We start from the raw sequence: 19,441 nt of genomic DNA, 5'->3' as shown, positions 1-19,441 counted from the left end.
AACCATTAATCTAGCTACATTGAGATGGAGCTTCATTTTCCGGACGAAACCTACATAAGGGAATATGTTACAAACTGATGTATAGGAGTAATTACTGAAGTAATAGATGTCCATACTATGTATTGTTTTTAATTTCGAATGTAAAATAAAATTTTTTATGTAAAAAATGGAAATTTTAGTGTCAATTTGGCCTTTACTTTTGTCAGCATTAACATCACCTTCGGAAGCTATCGCATTCAGTTTCGTCAATACAAGCAAAACTGTATTACTCATTATAAACTAAAGTTGTTTTCCTGGAATCATAAGTTTGGAATAATTGACTTAATTAAAGAAAAGGTAAAGAATATTAAATGTTTTAAACTTACCACTAAAATAATGTATCTGATGATTTCTTGATATTTTCATATTTTACGTACAATTTAATTATCAGATTTTGTGCGCATGTTAACAGTGTTACATGAAATTGCTTTTAAATCGGTTCACAAAACTTCCAGGTTACATCTAATATATTGATCTGAACAAAACCGAATGCTGGTACAAATCACCTGCATAACGTTATATTAAGCTTTAAAGCTTATCTTCTTATATGCAGACTGTTTGCTCGCTCATTTAGTACGCAGATCACTTAGTACGTAAACTGCAAGGCCATTAGCTTCAGGAGCATAGATTTAGCGTATCCCTGCTGTGTTAAGGGAAGTATTATATTGGGTTGCAACAGTAGTAGCCCATTATTTGGCGTGCTATTGTTCATATATTTGTGTTAAATATGCTTCAAAAGGAAAACAGTTCTTTATTTCAATAACATAAATAAGACACTGTGTTATAGAGCTGATTTTCTTTTTTTAAATTTTCGACTTTTAAACAATTGAAATAATCAAATACTATTCCATTTCTAAAAGTAATTTAAAATTTAAGCAAATCTGAATATGACTGCTGTGCTGTTGCTGTGACTTATCTCACTTGCCTGACAGTGACATCAGGCAAGCCCACGAAATTTATCGCAGCAAAGAGGCAAGATTGCGCCTGTCGTTTGCAAAGCCTTGAGCACTATGAGGGTCTCCCACTCCACTCCTCCCACCTCCAACCTCTCGAGAGGACTTTCGGCTAGAAGCATATTTAAAGTGCCCCTACATGACTGATCATAATGACAGAACTATTGTCAGAAAAAATAAATAGTAAGCTCTCTAGCCATATAGATTTCTATTTTGAAATTTTATTAACACTCCTTTTAGAACATATTCTAAAACCTTTCTTTAATTAAGTTTTCATGAAAAATACTTATCTGTATAAAATTATTTTTAATGCGATATTTATATGAAATTATATTTACTCCTACTTTTTGATTTTTTGGAGGATTGGCGCAGATAGTTTTAAAATGTAATTTTGAATGTTATCTCTTTCACTTGATTTATTTTGAAGCAGGAAAAATTAAAGAGAGGTACTGGGAGCAATTTCTATTATTTAAAGGAATAATAATTAACGCACGGTTCTATTAGATAATTTCAATCAGCAGCAATTTATGAGAAATGCTATAACCAAAAGTTCTTTTTAAAATTGATTACCATTTACTATGCATAAATGGTAATAAATTAAACAAGGATCGAACTCGCTTTGAAATAATACAGATCTTCTACATGAGTGCACAAATTTTCACTGATGAATACAGGTAACAGAGTGACAGATTATTCGTTTTTTCTTTTATATTCTTAAAACGTATCTTCTTGGCCCATTCACACACAAAAAGTTAATTATCTGATTCTCATATTCTTGAAAATATTATATAAGATGGCTCAACAGAGTATGAAGTAAAGTAAAATTTTTTATAAAAAAAATTCTGAAAATGCTCATATTAATATTTCGGAAACAGTACGCATTAGTACAGTATTAGACTAAATTTTCTGGAATACTGGTAAAGACAAAGCTTTTATGTTTACTGTAGATCTGCGTTTGTCTGATATCCTATGATTAGTAAAAATATGCGATAGTGAATGAAATTTATTAGAAGACTAAGAAGAAATTCAGAAAGCATAAAATACATTCCATAATTTTTACTACTACATTCGCAGCTGTAATCAAGTTTGTACCGACCTAAAAGAAGACTTTATAATACTTCTGATAACTCTTTGTTCATGACGTCTTTTCTGCAAGCATACATATTTGAGGTCACTTTCCTTCGTCTAAAATATATAAAAAAAAAATTCAAATAAGGCACATGTTTCAAATGAACATTTCAGAATATTATTTTAGTTTTATTGTAATATTAGATTTTTTTTTGGTCAGTTCTGTGATTTTAAACTCTATATTTCCTTTGAAGATGATATTCCTGATCTGGAATCTGTGGAAAATTTCTTAATTTATTTCTTTGTCATATTTAGGAAGTTTCATCAATTAAGCATCATTGAAAACACCTTTCCAAAAGTATAAGCTGTTGTGCAATTCCTTAACATTCTGCTTCACTCATTTCAGATCAGTATTGGTATATTTTTCCAGTACTGACAATTCTAATTCCCTGTATTTTAAAGAAATAATATTTGAATAATAAAGAACGAAAAAGTAATTATAATTAATGCATTGCTTTTTAATTTAATTTATTTTATGCAAAATAAAGCAAATGAAATTTTATTAGGTGCAGTTGTGTTAAAAGCATCTTTCTGGCATTTTTAATGCATTCTATTTCCCAATAACCTTTTCCTCTCTAACAGAGTATCACAATGTTATGAATAATGAATGAACCATATCAATCGAAAATAAAAAAATATTTCTTTCGCATTCATAATTAATCTATGAGAATACATTTCTATTCCTTGGGGGTCTTCATTTGAATTCCAAAGTTTATGCCTACGTCAAATCTAATAGAAGTAAAAAATATCGCCGATACAGATTTTAAAATAAATATGTGAAAGAGATCCGCTGTTTCTAAAGTTTTTATTTTGTTATAATTAGCAAAAAAAGAAGGAAATCTTTAAACTAAATTTATATCTAGGAAAGAATTATGAATCTTAACCTGTTTATACACATTACTCGTACAAAAGAGCTGAATAAGTTATATCAGATATTCACATAGATAATGATTAAGTAAGTCCTATATTGAAGCAGTTATACCGATGAAGTAATTTTAGTCAGATTTATAATTGCATAAATTATGGTAGTATATTCAAATTCGGTTATTGTAAGTTAGAAAAAATTAGAGGCTTATTATTTTAAACCTGCATAAAGGACAAACAGTATATTTCATAATTTTAAAAAACTCAATATAGTCGGAGAAATTAAACCATAAATATAAAAGTAAAAATACATTTGTATACATAATATATATATAATTATCATTATTTGTAGGTATGTTTACTTTGACAATAGCATCTTTATTACATATTAAAATATTTAACTGTTGACAGTATTTTTTCCTCACGGAGCTCACAGACTGTTTGAAGTTAGTTTGATCGAATATAAAATAGAGCATGACGCATTAACTTTAAGAGAGAGAACTTTTAAAAGATTTTCTACGTGGTATGCTACCGCTGATTTGAATGAACTGAATATGTGACTTTAAACACAAAAGAACTAATTACTCTTAGTCAGAAAATGACGAAAATTGAAATTAGACTAAATTTTCTGGAATACTGGTAAAGACAAAGCTTTTATGTTTACTTTAGATCTGCGTTTGTCTGATATCCTATGATTAGTAAAAATATGCGATAGTGAATGAAATTTATTAGAAGACTAAGAAGAAATTCAGAAAGCATAAAATACATTCCATAATTTTTACTACTACATTCGCAGCTGTAATCAAGTTTGTACCGACCTAAAAGAAGACTTTATAACACTTCTGATAACTCTTTGTTCATGACGTCTTTTCTGCAAGCATACATATTTGAGGTCACTTTCCTTCGTCTAAAATATATAAAAAAAAATTCAAATAAGGCACATGTTTCAAATTAACATTTCAGAATATTATTTTAGTTTTATTGTAATATTAGATTTTTTTTGGTCAGTTCTGTGATTTTAAACTCTATGTTTCCTTTGAAGATGATCTAACATGACGTGCTGGTGCAATATTGCAGAGTAAAATTAGTTGCATCTGATTTAAGACACAAACCGGAACATATCGAGCAGTGTTGCAGTATTCAATGTTGATAGGTACAATCCTATATTTTCTAATCTTTAACGCAAGAAATACTCTAAAATATATAAAAAAAATTCAAATAAGGCACATGTTTCAAATGAACATTTCAGAATATTATTTTAGTTTTATTGTAATATTAGATTTTTTTTTTTGGTCAGTTCTGTGATTTTAAACTCTATATTTCCTTTGAAGATGATCTAACATGACGTACTGGTGCAATATTGCAGAGTAAAATTAGTTGCATCTGATTTAAGACACAAACCGGAACATATCGAGCAGTGTTTCAGTATTCAATGTTGATAGGTACAATCCTATATTTTCTATACTTTAACGCAAGAAATACTCACAGGTCTAAAATCTTAAAACTGAACCAGTGTTTTGTTATTTAACACAGGTTAAAATGAGACTATGTTGGGTATTTAATACAGTTTAAGCATATATTAAAGATGGTTAGTTTGTGCGTTCCATTTTATACGGTAACTTCACTGATTTAATGCAATGTATCAGAACGCCAGTTGTAAATCATGCCCTAAAAATTTCTTGAATACTATTGTGCTAAAACGAATGGGTTTTAGACTATATGTCTGGTTTGGTACGATTTTATGTGATTACGGAAAAGCCTTAAGAGCTATCTGCTTAAGGAAATGGATGCCTTAGTAGAGGACGTCCTAAAAGAAACTGGCTCCTATACACGTTACACATGAGAAAAACAATGAAAACCCCTATGCATCTAGCCCGTTCGCCAGTATGCGAACCTGGACCGAACTACCACTTTTCAGCTACTTTACCGCTTGACCTCTGGTGGGCTCAGACTATATTTCTGACATAGCATAATTAAAATACGTTTCATTACCTGCGCCGAAAAATGCTGTATATATTTTATAATTATTTAAATTATTATAACTTTAACAAAACAAAAATTTTAACAAGAGACTTCATACTAATTCAGAAGTCAAACAACAAAAATCAGCGTTATATTTTCAAATTTTTACAGGACTAGTTTCTATGGTTTTACCGAACCACCATCGTCAACTGCAAAAGCGCAAAATGAACGAGATAGGATATAATGATCGGATAAGATAAGGAAGCCTGGACAGAAAATAAGCTAGTGGCGCCATCTGTTGATAAAACCAGAACTAAAGTATAATTTCTTTAAAGGCCGAAGGCAAAGATGGATTGGAATTAGGATCGTTAACTAGAACAGAAACATTTTTTTTAATGTGAAATGCCTCTAGAAAATCCGGTTCTCCAATAAAAGATGTTTTTTAAATAATTTGGGCAGCAGCAAAATTGAAAGTGTGATTTTTCGTACCAACAATGCTGGGCAACAAAGAACTTCTGTGTTTTCTTTTTTCTAACATATGCCTCATGTTCCTTGACGCGAAATTTTAAGGCTGTCTTAATTTGGCCAATGTAAATTAAACCACACTGGCAAGGAATCATTTAAATACCCCAGGAATTCATATCTGGAATGGGGTCTTTGAGCATGGAACTCGGAATTTTATTAATGGAAGAATAAACGACCCAAAAGTTAAATTTCTGAAAAATATGTGCAACTTTATAGCTAATTGATGGAAAGAAGGGAATGACAATAGAATTTTTATAATCTCCTAAAACAATCCTAATCTGAAACACAGAAGTCTGCTGTTGCTTAACATTGTTGCTCCGAAAATCACACTTTCAATTTTTCTCCTGCCAAAATTATTCAAAAAACATCTTCCATTGGAGAACTGGATTTTCTAGAGGCATTTCAGATTAAAAAAAATCTTTCTGTTCTAGTTAACGATCCTAATTCCAATCCATCTTTGCCTTCGGCCTTTAAAGAAATTATGCTTAATTCTGTTTTCATCAACAGATGGCGCCACTAGCTTACTTTCTGTCCAGGCTTTCTTATCTTATCCGATCATTATATCCTATCTCGTTCATTTTGCGCTTTTGCAGTTGACGATGGTGGGTCGGTAAAAACATCGAAACTAGTCCTGTGACAATTTGAAAATATAACGCGGATTTTTGTTGTTTGACTTCTGAATTAGTATTTGTTCGGCGTGTTATTGTGTCTTTATTAAAAGACTTCATATTTGTTTCTTGTAAATATGTGTTGTAAATTTAAATTAAATGAGAATTTAACTGTGTATTTTCAGTTTCCGGGAGAACACTATTTCTGAAAAACGAATGCATTCTGAACTGTTTAGCTTCTTGCATTGCAACAATTTATATAACTCTCTTCTATAGCCATCTCTTTGAATAACTTCCTACAATTTTTTATCTGATTTTTTATAAATCTTACATAATTTTTCTATTTTAAAAAGAGAGATTATAGGAAACCTAATAAGGAAAAGAAATTGCAAATAACAATGTCTGTGTCCTCGGATCAAGGGGACACAAAACAACCTGGTTGTCTTGCATGCAAACCTGTATTGTGCAGGCGTCTGCGCACTGTAGTAGCTGAGATTCTTGTTCCTTTAATGCCACCAAATGATCTGCCATGAGCTGAGGCACAGTACATTCACTCCTCCTTCGGGCCGAAAGAGGTAAATAACAGATGCTGTGACTCTAGGTCTGCCTGGAACATGTCTTCTAGACACAGAATCCTTGGTTCAAACGGATACCATAGTCGATGGACCACACTACGAGAGACTTGAGACGTCTAGCAGCATCAGCTTGTGAATCCCCATTTCCATCCATCCGATCGCCCGCTACCTCAACGAATCGGGCAAATGACTTCTCCTGGACATCGGAAGAAATTCCAGGATATTGTCTACGAAACTGTAATAACAAACTGAAGATCATCACTCGTGAACAAAAATTACAATTTTTCCATTTTTTCTGCAACTCCTATACAAGAATTCATTTATAAAAAATAAAAGCGGTAGCTATTGTTTTTGCATATATTTTCTTAAACTTCGTTACTGTCATGCATATAAACTGTGAATCTAAACGTTACTGACATTTTTGTAATGGTGGTGAGCTTTAAAAAACATGCTGTTTCTTAACTTTTGGAAGGCAGTGCATTTTAAATAAAGCAATAAAATCCTGTCACTGTAATTCTGAAAATTATAATTAATGCAGATAAATAACCAAATTAATTGTGTATGTCTCGTCCAACGAAACCTCTTTTAAATTTCGTAGAATATTTGGAAATTCTGGAGAAATTTCAATCACGGAAAACAACAATATTTATTTCTTCATTATTTATGAAACATAATCAAATAAGTAAGTAAAATCTTTAATAATTTAACCAAACTTTACTTAATAAGTATTTTTAATTAATAAGCATTTATACGTTTTGAGATTGCAAAAGCAAGGATGGGAACATTTTAAAATTTTTCGGATGCTAAACACTGCTTGTTAGTGCAAAGGAGCTTTCGTCCCCGAAGGACTTTTAGTTTCGTTCGGGCGTTTTTGTTTGATTCACAAAAATGCATTGTATCACTTTTCAAAATTGTGCCTCCTCTCACTCCTCGTCCTCTTTCTCATTCTCCTCGCTCTCTCATCCTCCTATCTCTCTCATCCTGCTCTATCTCTTCCTCCTCTCTCTCATCCTCCTCTATCTCCTCCTCCTCTCTCTCATCCTCCAAATCTCTCTCTCATCCTTCAAACCTCTCTCATCTTCGGAAGGAAGGCAATTCGCAAAGAATTTCAAGCCATGAATCTCGAGTTGAAAACACTTTAGAACTTTTAAGGAGAAGTTATAAGGTATTTCTCTCGCCTTCTTAGCATGCCTTCGTGGTGTAATGACCAGCTCACTCGGCGCGTATTCGAGAGCTCCTAGGTTCGAGTCTTGACGAGGGCATTGCTCAATTTTCACGACTCCTGCTTCAAAATAACCTAATGTCTCTACAGTGGCGCCCGAACTAAAAGGTGGTGAATGAAATGATGATTCTTCACCACCAGGATTTGTAGGTCCCTAAACCACAGTCGCTCTTTAAAAAGGGGGAATATATAAGGTACTTCTCCCGCCTCCTTAGCATGCCTTTGTGGTGTAATAGCCAGCACACTCAGAGCGTATTCGAGTAGTCCGTGGTTGGAGTCACGGCGAGGGTATTGCTCATTTTTCACGACTCCTGCTTGGAAATAACCTAATGTGTCTACAAGGTGTGTTACTTTGATAGTCTTTGTTTAATAAATTATTCGATCGCTAAAGATTCTAGCACTTATTTCAAGCAATAAGACATTAATTAACTAGCGAAATAAGACACGTTATGTAAAAAGAATACGATAAATTTCTGAAGGAATATGTCATAAAAGAAATGAATCCTAAGTTCTTATCCTAAATTCCAATATTATTCATCAACTCATCATTTCAGTATATTGTTCATAAGTTCAACATTGCTCATATTTCCAGTACACGAATAAAGGTCCTCACAAGCAGAATTCTCCGATGCACAGCAAAATACGGATATAATATCAACAATTCCCCTAGCCTGTTCGCTATTTTTATTTACTTTGGCCTTTTAATTCCGCTATTCTTATCTACGAATATTTAGACCAAGAACAGAAACAACGAAACAATATCTACTAACTTTTTCTCTCCGCAAAATTTCCAACTACTTCTTTATATCTTCATAAAGAAGACTTTAGTTTTTTAACTTTTCACTACTCCCTGACAGCAGAGTGATAGAGGACTTCAATATGCGATTACGTTTTGGAAATTGTGACGTGAAAACATTTTTAAAGGTTGACAAGATGTCTGCTCCCAGTCAAGCCATTTACTCACCCATCCATGCTTTTACACGCCGAAAGTTTGCATTTGTTGACAGGGCTCTGTAATAGAAATAAAAGTTTATTTTTAAAAGATAGAGATCAGTAACATATAGTAGGCAACACTTGAAAAGAATATTTTGCAGAGGGGGAAAAGCGTTTAGATCCACAGCAAATAGTAATAAATAATGCATATATCTAAAAGAATAGTGCACAAAATATAGAATAAAAAAGATGTGTTACAAAATATGAAATACAATGAAGGGTTGCTGAAAGATACTTTTCAAGAGTAAAATATGATTTTGCTTTTGAGTCTGAAGCATATGCCATACCCTTTACAAACGTTATGGACGATGTAATAAAGATATACTACATATATCTTTAGTAAGGTATAAAAGAAAAACAGACTCCTAAAGGCATAATCAAGATGGTACAGAAGAATTTTAATAATTCATAAGGCCCTGGAGAAAAATGTTTGATAATAGTGTTTCCAAGTTTTTTCCTACACAGTATTTACATTCTAATTCCTTAATAAATTATTAAGATTTTTATGTCACAATTGTGGGAAGGGTGCATAAGAATCTAATAGAAATTTAATATTGTGCATATGCACTTACGAAATGTTAGTTAACTCCCTCTCTAATAAAAATCTGTGTCGCTGGTGAAAAATATTTTGATAAATTGATTGAAGCAGATAAAAATGGATAAAATAATCATTAAACGAAATTCATTCAAATGAAATATTCCCAATTCGTGATAAGTTGTCGTAATTAGAGATGTGGGAATTAAGAATAGATTAGTGTATCATTGATCACTTGATGGCAATTTTTGAAACGTTATCATAGCTTCAGTATTTGAAACAAGAAAAATCAGGAAAGGTATTTTCAACATTTATAATTGGACAGCTGAGAAGTCAAAAAAGAAGTGGCAGGAAAAAGACAGGTTATGAAAGAGGAATTGGAATCCACTATAAATTCCATTAAGACCTAAAACTTAACCGTGCGTGAGAATCTATGAAAGACAAAACATTCAAATTTTGTAATTAATGTTACAGGCTGTCTTCCAGCATGAAAACGCTTGGTCTCTTATCGCTAAAATTGACAGTAAATTCTAGAAATAATTTACCTAGAATTGCTATACTATGCCTCCTACAGCTCTGATTTAGGGTAATACTTAAAGTGTAAGCGAAATTACTTTATGCCCATTCTTTGCGTTTGCTTTTGCCAAAAAACACTTATATGTAACTCGGTATATTTCTAATTGAATACCTTTTATGATTTTTGTCTCAAAATACAAAATAATTTCTTTGCTGAGGAAAACATAAAAGAAAATGAATATTTCATCTTTCGTAAATATCTGTGATTCACCGAGTTCACATATGGCAATCATGCAACATTCGCATTAGAAAGTACGCGTTTCATTGATCAAGTAGCTGAACACAAATTAGGTAAGTAATGACAAGACAGAAATAATGATTTTATATACAGTTAATTTATAAAGTTTAAGACGTGAGATATGCATTTTTTATATTAAATATTCTTACCGTAAATTCGTTTACAATAAAAAATTATTTCACCGCATACTTCTGTTTATATTTAACGATCTCCATAAACGTTAATGAATGCGAAGTATATAATATATGTGTTATTGGCAAAGTATGAAACGCCGGCATTCGATAGAATGTCTAAGCATTGCATATGATGCCGGACGTTTTTAGGCAAATTATGAAATATGACTATTACAAACTTTTGCTAGGCATTGTATGTTATACCTAAGCATTCTATAAGAACGCGGGATGTTAAACTTTGCCGATAACGTATGCATTGCATTCAAAATAGTGTAACTTCTTAACTTTTGTCATTACATGCAAAAAGAAATCAGTAGTTGAACCACTTTCAGTACAAACAGGATAACTTTAATTACCTAAGATTCGCAAAAATAATGCTTTTTGTCATGAATATTTTTTTTTGTTATTCAGATTTTATTTAATATTCTTTGCGCGTCAGTGTATTATATATCTCTTAATTGGCGGAAATTCTTTTATGAAAAATATACCTTTATTTCAATAATCATATGTGCTTTGTTTTAATTAATTAATTAACTATTATTAATTGTGATTATTTCAATCCATAATTATGTTGAGTAGTTTTAAAGTGAAAAAAGAATTAGATGTGCTGACACAGCAAGTGACTAAAATATATTTTATAATTTCCTAAAGTAGTCTTTTCATTTAGAGAATAAGATGACACTAAACAGCATTACAATTTATACTTTATCATTTAATAAAATTAAAGAGAAAAAGAGTACGTAAAATATTTATTTTACATTTGAAACAGTTAAACTTTCTTTCAGGATATATAAATTTCGTTCAGAACGTATATTTTCATTCAGGATGTATTTCAGGCGCAATTTAGATTTTAGCATTACTTTGAAGACAGTAGGTCCACCAAGTTTTATATTTCTTTTCCTTTTCATCCTCCTGTTCGGTATAGAATACGAATTCACCGGTTTTTGAAAAGAGGTTGTTTATAACAAGCAGAAGAATGTGTTAAGATCTGATAGCGTGCGATCATCTTGTTAGAGGTCTTGATAAAGAAATATATAATCCTCTTCTTTTTTCGTAGGTTTGTTGTCACGCTTAGTTTTATACTCACCTTTTCTCCTCACAAATAAAATTTAGTTGATTTTTTTCTTGGCATGAACTTCAAAAGGAATTTATTTTAGTTACTTTTCCAGAATATCAATTTAGCGCGCAAAGTAACAGAAATTCATAGAATGATGATTGCAAAAATATTAAGCTTCTATGTTCACTTGTCAAACTGAAATAAGAAAAGAAATGAAAACAAACAAAAGTTGAAAGCTTTCAGATTTTTTATTATTCGCAAAGGGAGTTTTTTTAATCTTTTGTGTGTTACATTTATTTATTAAATGACATGTTCTTTTCACTTCTAGCACTAAAATTATATAGCATATATCTTCTTCTTTGCACTAAAATTTAATTCAACAGCAATATCGCAAAATAATTTTAAAATGAGCATATCTTTAGAATTTACAATAGACAGTGTCGCTTGCTGGAGGTAATTTTTTTTTCATACAGTGTTGCTATTGCTCGCTTTGAAATCATTGATTTGTCAATCAAACATTCGTTAAAATGTTACAAAATAGGAAATCTATAATAAAACAAATTCCAAGTTCCAAATTAAGGCTCCCAGGTGACCAGATTCGGTGGAAGATTACGTTATTCAAAATTGAATGGCTCTAGGTACCGTTTTTTCATCACAATGCGAGAAACACATATACGAGTATGCAGAGTTTTCATTATTTAATTTCTTTAAATGTAACGCAGGGTGATAGCATTTGGTGGCAACAATTTGAAAAGAGAACCGAAATTTATAGTGAGTCAACGCAAAATTCCAAAACGAAATTAATAGCCCTTCTGGGCTAACAATAGTTAAGAACATGTTACATTGGTTATATAAAATGACCAATAATAATTAATATGTAGGTAAATAATATAAGATATCAATGCTTATTCGTAATAACTTTTAAAGTATCTTTTTAATCTCGTTTTCATCCTTCCTGAATGAAACATTAATTTGTCTAAAAGGCGTGTTTTCAAAATTAGTCAAAATCATGCGATTTTTGGGTAACGCAAGTGTCGCGCATATTTACTTAAATCTAATAGTATTCAAATTTAAACAATTATTACCAGTTACAATAAAGTTATACTGTGTTCTTCTATAAAGCAAGTAAAACAACATCTTTAGATTTGCCTAAGGTAAAAAGTTAACATTATCATTAATTTTCTGCTTCTCTGATTACTTCCTTAATAGGATGATTTTTATGAGTCAGAATTTAGCTATGTTACGAAATAAATAGTGTTTCAAATAGAAAGCCACTAAAAAATCTCAGTTCAATGTATTGTCGCGTGCGTACGGTTCGCAATGTATTGAATGCACACTGAACTATGATAGCTTGATAAAATTCTTCTCACGAAGGAAACAATTTACAGTTCTGGAATTTTCCACAAAAGTACTCGTAGAGCTCTTCTAAGTATTACAGAGCACAGTCAGTAGTTACTGCTTCAAACTAATAATAACGTTAAATCCAAAGCTATGCAAAGCACATCTAAAAGGCGAAGCTCTCATAGAGATCCCTCAATAGTTAGACTCAGCTCTGAAGGAGCTGATTCATATAGCTTCCTCTGATCGCCGAGAAATCTCTAATATATCCCATTTCTTGAGATTACTCGAAGGCATACTATATGGTTAATGTTACATATAAGCACCAGATGCGGGTACAGTGACATATAGGGATCAATTACAATACTAATTACAGTTATGCAGGCACCTGACCAAAATGTAGCCAAGTTTGAAGACTTATCGCAATTTCTCGCAACAATAATTAGCTGCCAAAACCATCGCCACCTTGGCGATATCTCGCCAGTTTAGCGAGATAGCCATTTACCTCAATGTTAAATATATTTGACCCTATAATCTTACTTAACCAGCAAGCTTGTCTAGTACATATTTCTTGAGGCCATCACATTATACAAAATTCGTAACAGTATACATATAGTGAAGTGAAAAAAATGCAGAGTATTTAAGAATGCTGCATGTGTAAGTTAATGTTTATATGCAGCAGCTAATACAAAATGTGTCAGGGACCTCTGTGGAAGCTTCTTGAGATGTTTCTCCCCAGTACCGCACGATTTTATGATTTAAGCAAATTTTATTCCCATGTTATACTTGGACTTTGTATGAATTGTCACAGCTTTTTTTAAGCAGAAAAAATTAGATTTTAACTTATATCCATTTAAATATGTTCTGAGGTTTCGAAAGTTTCTGGAAAACATTGACCTTTCGACAACAGCATAACTGTAAAACGAAGTTTGAGGAATGAGACAAACATCAACAGCCATGAATCCTTTCATAAGACACGTGTAAAATACTGCATCATGTAGCACTCAAAAAGAAGAAATATTTAAGCTTATTCTGTATTTCAAAAGAGTTTTATGTCCAAATATAAAAGAGCAAGCAGTGGTCAAAGGAAGTTAAGGGTTGTTTTACTATGGCTTGTATTTGTAACCACGGTAGATTTTATAACATACTTGTTGTAGAAAATAAGAAAGTATTATAGCAAGAACCAAAATAAACGATGTTGTTCGTAAGATTGTAAAGACTGAGCTCATAAAATGCAACAGCTTTCTCTTATAGCTTGGAAAATTTAATATCTTTTTAAATGTAATAAAAATGAAGTGTTCACCGAAGGTTACTGACAAATTAATGCCTTTGGTTTCAGAAACTCGAAAATTATACTTCGTTTCAAGAAACTTTCAGTTGAGAATCTTATTATGTAAATCTAACCTACATGCGCCAGGACCTTGGGCAAAAGAATAGACTAAAATCATAAGTTTTAAAACAATTTGTAGAGTTAGTATTATTTTGCATTAACCAAGTATTTATAATTTCAGCTTTTACAACTTCTCGTTTTTATTTCCACATCAGAATTGTAAATGAGCTAGAGAGAATTTAAGCTGAGGTTTTTCGGGTGGTAAGACAAAGCGTGTTTCTGCCTCTCGAGGCCACGATATTTGTTTTGCCAGCTATGACAAGATTGTAATTATCGACTTTGCATTATAGCTGCCATAGTTTTAACAGCCACGCCGGTGAGAGGATCTGAGCCAACTAGCTTTAAATTAACTTTTGCAGGCTTGAACTACTGCAGTAAGTTTTAAATTTTGAATTTGAAAGTTACTTAACCGTAATTGTAGTTACCGTAAGTGGTGGCTGATCCTATGAACACAAAAAGTGTGTTTATGTTCTAAATTCTATTAAATAAAAGTAGTTTTATTTCAAATTTTTGAAAACTGTGGGATTATGCTAGTTTTCTTCCTCCCAAAGAAAGAAAACTCTGAAAGTTCAATTTAAAACAGCAAGAGTTGGAAATTCCGCTGCTCAGACTTTATGAATAAAAGTAAGAAATGCGCATTGATAAATGTTAAAAAACTTACAGTGTAATAAAACTATAAAAACACTCAAAACTTCAAAAGTTTCGCGTTATACAAGAAAGCCTGCAATCTCATAAAACATATTAAGCACTAAAATATTAAGCGATCAAAGCCATTCTGACACTTGTCAAGCTTACATAAAAATCCACAAAGTAATTAAAAACGAAAGTTGATAACTAAATAAGTTAAGCATCAAAATATATACAAGAAATAATACAAGACGAGTGCAATTTAAAATAGAAAATACAAAATAATCCAACAAAATTATTAACACTAACACTCTAACAAAATAGCTGATGCTTTCAGTGAAAGTAGAATGCAAGCATAGTTCAAACAGAGTTGCTGCAATATAAGAAAAACTCTGATTTGCTTGAGACAGACTGTAAATGTATTCAGATTTTCCGTCTAAAACTTTAATATTTTCCTAAATTAAAACTTGCTACGTTCCTATCAACAACAAAATAATGTGTGAACTGAGCAACGTATCTTTACGAGCATACAGAGAGTCATCTTATGTTCTTTGATTCATCCGGTTAATATTTCTTAGGTTCATCTGAATAACTTGTGTTTCTCGCAGCACCAGATGTTTTATATCTGGTACAAATATGTACATATTTAACGAAAACGCTAAATGTAAAGCAAAAAATTTCCCAATTTACAGACTGTTTTTCGATGTGAGGTACAATTGCTTAATTAGTTTGCTCACATATATTAATAGACTCTAGCATTTGCTTAATAATTAATTATGCGTACCATAATTTATTCCGAACTCGCCAAACAACCCGTATAAATTGGTTTTTATGCATTCCAGTTATTGTACTGAAATTACTTAATATATCTCTAACATTTTCATACATACATTCGAAAGATCGCTATACCTGTTAATTAATTTAAGGCGAATCTCATTACAGTATACATGAGAAGTACGTTTAGTAATATTCTGGCAAGAATATTCAATATTAGCTGTTTTCTAAGGAAAAATTATCAAAGTTAAATAAACGTTATGACTTTTCCTCCCCTCCCCATATTTTGAATTAGGATTATATTTCGGGTTAATTAATCAGAATTTCTACAAAACATTTATTCAATTTGTCGTTCCATATAAACATGTCATTTAATTTATTTTTAAATTCTTACGGAAGTAAATCAAGCGCAATATTTTTGAAAAAGGAGAAATTAAAAATCATTGATACTTTGAAAAAGGCATGCAAAATCCCCTGCAGCCTATTTTTATGCAAAAGAAAATTTCATACAACTTATTTAACTTTGATACAAATACAGTAACTTTAATACATTTAGAAAAAATTATTAATACTTAACCTTTTCCACAGTCTTTAACGTGCAGGAAAAGTGCTGTAGACATTTACATTTCTTCATCTTTCTTTCTCCTGAACTTCTGTTTACATGTGCTTCTTAGTTTGATATGAAACATTCGCATGCTCAACATATTCGAAGTATAAAATAAATTGTGAGCTTTTAGACTTTTCTTAATCTATTCGAAACTGATTCATGATAGTTAATTAAGTAATTATGTTTTTCGAAATAGAATACAGTCTTTAACGTGCAGGAAAATTGTGAGGTTTTAGACTTTTCTTAATCTATTCGAAACTGATTCATGATAGTTAATTAAGTAATTATGTTTTTCGAAATAGAATATTTCCCTTTCGAAAATCAATAAATTTAGTAACTAAGTTCGGAGGTACAAAATTAGGCATGAAAAAGATCTGTAACTGTTATTCAAATAAAACACGTAAGGCCATATATATCCTAAGGCTCACTCAGTCTCATCTATTACTTTCCAAATTGATGCAGTTGTGTGTAAAATCTTTGCTACTTAAAACATTTTTGGGTAATGTAAATTTATATACTTTAGACTGGCAAATAAATTTGGTAAGTAAGATTTCATTTCTTGTTATCCTATTTATGAACCAGTTTTTATGCATCATGTGTGATTGAGAATGGTTACAATGTGCCAGATTCTTAAAATCAGAATAAACAATACATCGTACACAATATGTGTAACATTTCGTGCAATCGTGTTATTCAATATAATATTGATTAACGATTTTCGGTTAGTGAATACTTAAAACGTGTAGCTAATGTGAATAAGACACATTTTTAACTTTAATTTAATTTTTAGTTAGTTAAACATTACCAAAAATCTCATTACACACATTTTCATTACATACATTTGAAATTTTAATATTTCAAAATTATATCTCATTCTCTTTGAATACATAACCTCTTCTAAGTTAAGCAAACTGCAACAAGCTCTGTGTCCCCGTCTTAAACTACATTGTACAGGGCGATTATAATTAAAGTTGCGATTTCAAAACGCTCTAAGATTAACACTGCTGGTCAGAATATCTTGATATTTTACCAGAACAATTCTCAAGCAATGGAATTTTGTTTGTTGAAGAAAAAAATAGTTCCAAAATGTGTCGATGGATGGTGTTGTCAGGGTTCACATTTGCTGTTGTGGAGGTATGCACATTCCTAAGACTTCATAAAAATGCAGAACACTTAATGCTTTGCTTAAATGCTTCATCATAACTGACAAAGAAGGATCATGTTCTGCTCGTATAGCTTTTCTCTGAGAAAGGTAGCTCTGTGTCAACAGCTATCAGGAAGTTCTGAACATTAAAAGGCACAAAATCCGGCCCCATGACTACTTACGACCTGCGGAAAATGATAGATAAATTCGAAGAGACCGTTTATCTGACGTGAAATGAGGTAGAGGATGAAAACTAGTTTCGGCAGCGGCAGTGGAAGATGTGGACGTAACAAGAACAGACGAACAGTGATGCAGGAATCAGCAGTGAACGGCGAATTGGACGAATGTTGGATAAGCCTATCAGCACGGTGCATAATGTCCTACGGAACATTTTGCGCTGTTATCCGTGCAAGATAACTCATGTGCAGCAGTTGCTACTTGCTCATCTGAAAACACGTGAATCATTTGCAGAACGAATTCTTGCCCGGATGGAAGTGGACAATATATGGCCAAGGAACATTCTGTGGTCTTAGAAACTACCCAAAACCGAGACTAACTAAACGACCAAGAATCCGTTCCCGATACAGCCCTTAATTACCTATTCACTCTGAAGAGGTCACTGTGTGGTGTGAAATAACGGCAGCGTTTGTCGTCAGGTCCGTTCTTCTTCAAGGAGTTCACACCTGCGGGTCTTGTTACCTGCTTAGTTATTGGTAAGCGGTATAAAGCACGTTCGCGTAGCCATGTACTTCCGGCACTTCAGCACCGTTAATGTGTGGATCGCACTATATTCATGAAAGATGGCGCTCCTTCGAGCCTTGCTACTCATGTGAATGTGCTGCTGATCTCTCATTTCGGAGATAATAGAATCATAAGCCGCCGTTTTCGAACAGCGTGGAAATTACGCTCTCCCGACTTAAAACCGTGTGAATTTTGGCTTTGAGGACTACTGAAAAATGTTTACAGTGGACGCATTGCGAATCTGACCCACTTGTAGGCAAACATCACGCACCATATTCGGAGCATCAACACAGATACCTTTCGAACTGTTGTGGAATATGCCGTTTTGCGCTCCCAACTAGTAGCGGAACAAGGCGAAGGCCATATGGAACAACTTATGCGTTAATCATCCGTAAGGTGTTTGTTTCATGGAGCTTCTCTTTTTCTCTTGTCACTAATACTGTTTTCGCTGTAAACACGTGTTCGTTAAACTGTTCGCTGTGAATAGCTTTTTTTCGCCTGTAGTAAACCCTTGGAGCCTATTGTTTCCTTTCAGCTAACAATATCCCTGTGTCTAACGAATCCTTACTCCTGATAGCGCCATCTATCGGTCGAATTTGGAACTATTTTTTCCTTAGCCAAACAAAATTTCATTGCCTTATGATTGTTCTGGTAAAATAATAAATAATTCTGAGTTTAGTTTAGTCTGTAGTTTTAAAGTTAGAACGTTTTCAAATCGCAACTTTAATTATAATCACCCTGTACTGATGCATTATTTCTATCCGATACGTTTTTATTCCTTATAAAATTATAGCAATTAAATCAATATAAAAATATATTTTTTTTTAATATAATGCATTTTTTTCACCACATTATAGACAATAATTAGTTTTTAAAAGAAAAATGCTATTCTTAGTTTTCCAATGAACAAACATTTAAAACAAAATGAGAAAGAAAGATGTTGCAACGTAAATTTCAGGATGAATAGTTATTGGATGTATCTGTTTACAGCATATGGTAAAGTAATGTTTTGAAATAATACTGGAATGGCGAGATGAAGTTGATTAGTACTCATTTATTGAAATACAAAAGCAAAACTATACGAACCAAGAACATTTTTTTGCAATTGGCAACAACTGAATCACCAACTACTGTTGTCACACATAATCAATTAGATATTTCTATTTTTGTTCATTTTTATACAAAACACAAACATTAACCTTACACTTGGCACCTCTCAAAATGAAATTTCAACCCGAATGCAAGAAAATTAATTTTAATTTTAAACTTCCTTGTTGTCATCATCTTCGTTGACTGATATATCTAGCTTGAAAAAAGGATGACGATATTTCACGTGAACAACTTTTAAAAACTTTTTCTATGTTTCGTACAG

Source organism: Stegodyphus dumicola, chromosome 5 (genome assembly GCF_044657685.1).
Source record: "Stegodyphus dumicola isolate Sdum_Otavi_A_Nest chromosome 5, ASM4465768v1".
NCBI lineage: Eukaryota > Metazoa > Arthropoda > Arachnida > Araneae > Eresidae > Stegodyphus > Stegodyphus dumicola.
Note: the sequence above shows the minus strand (reverse complement) of the source record.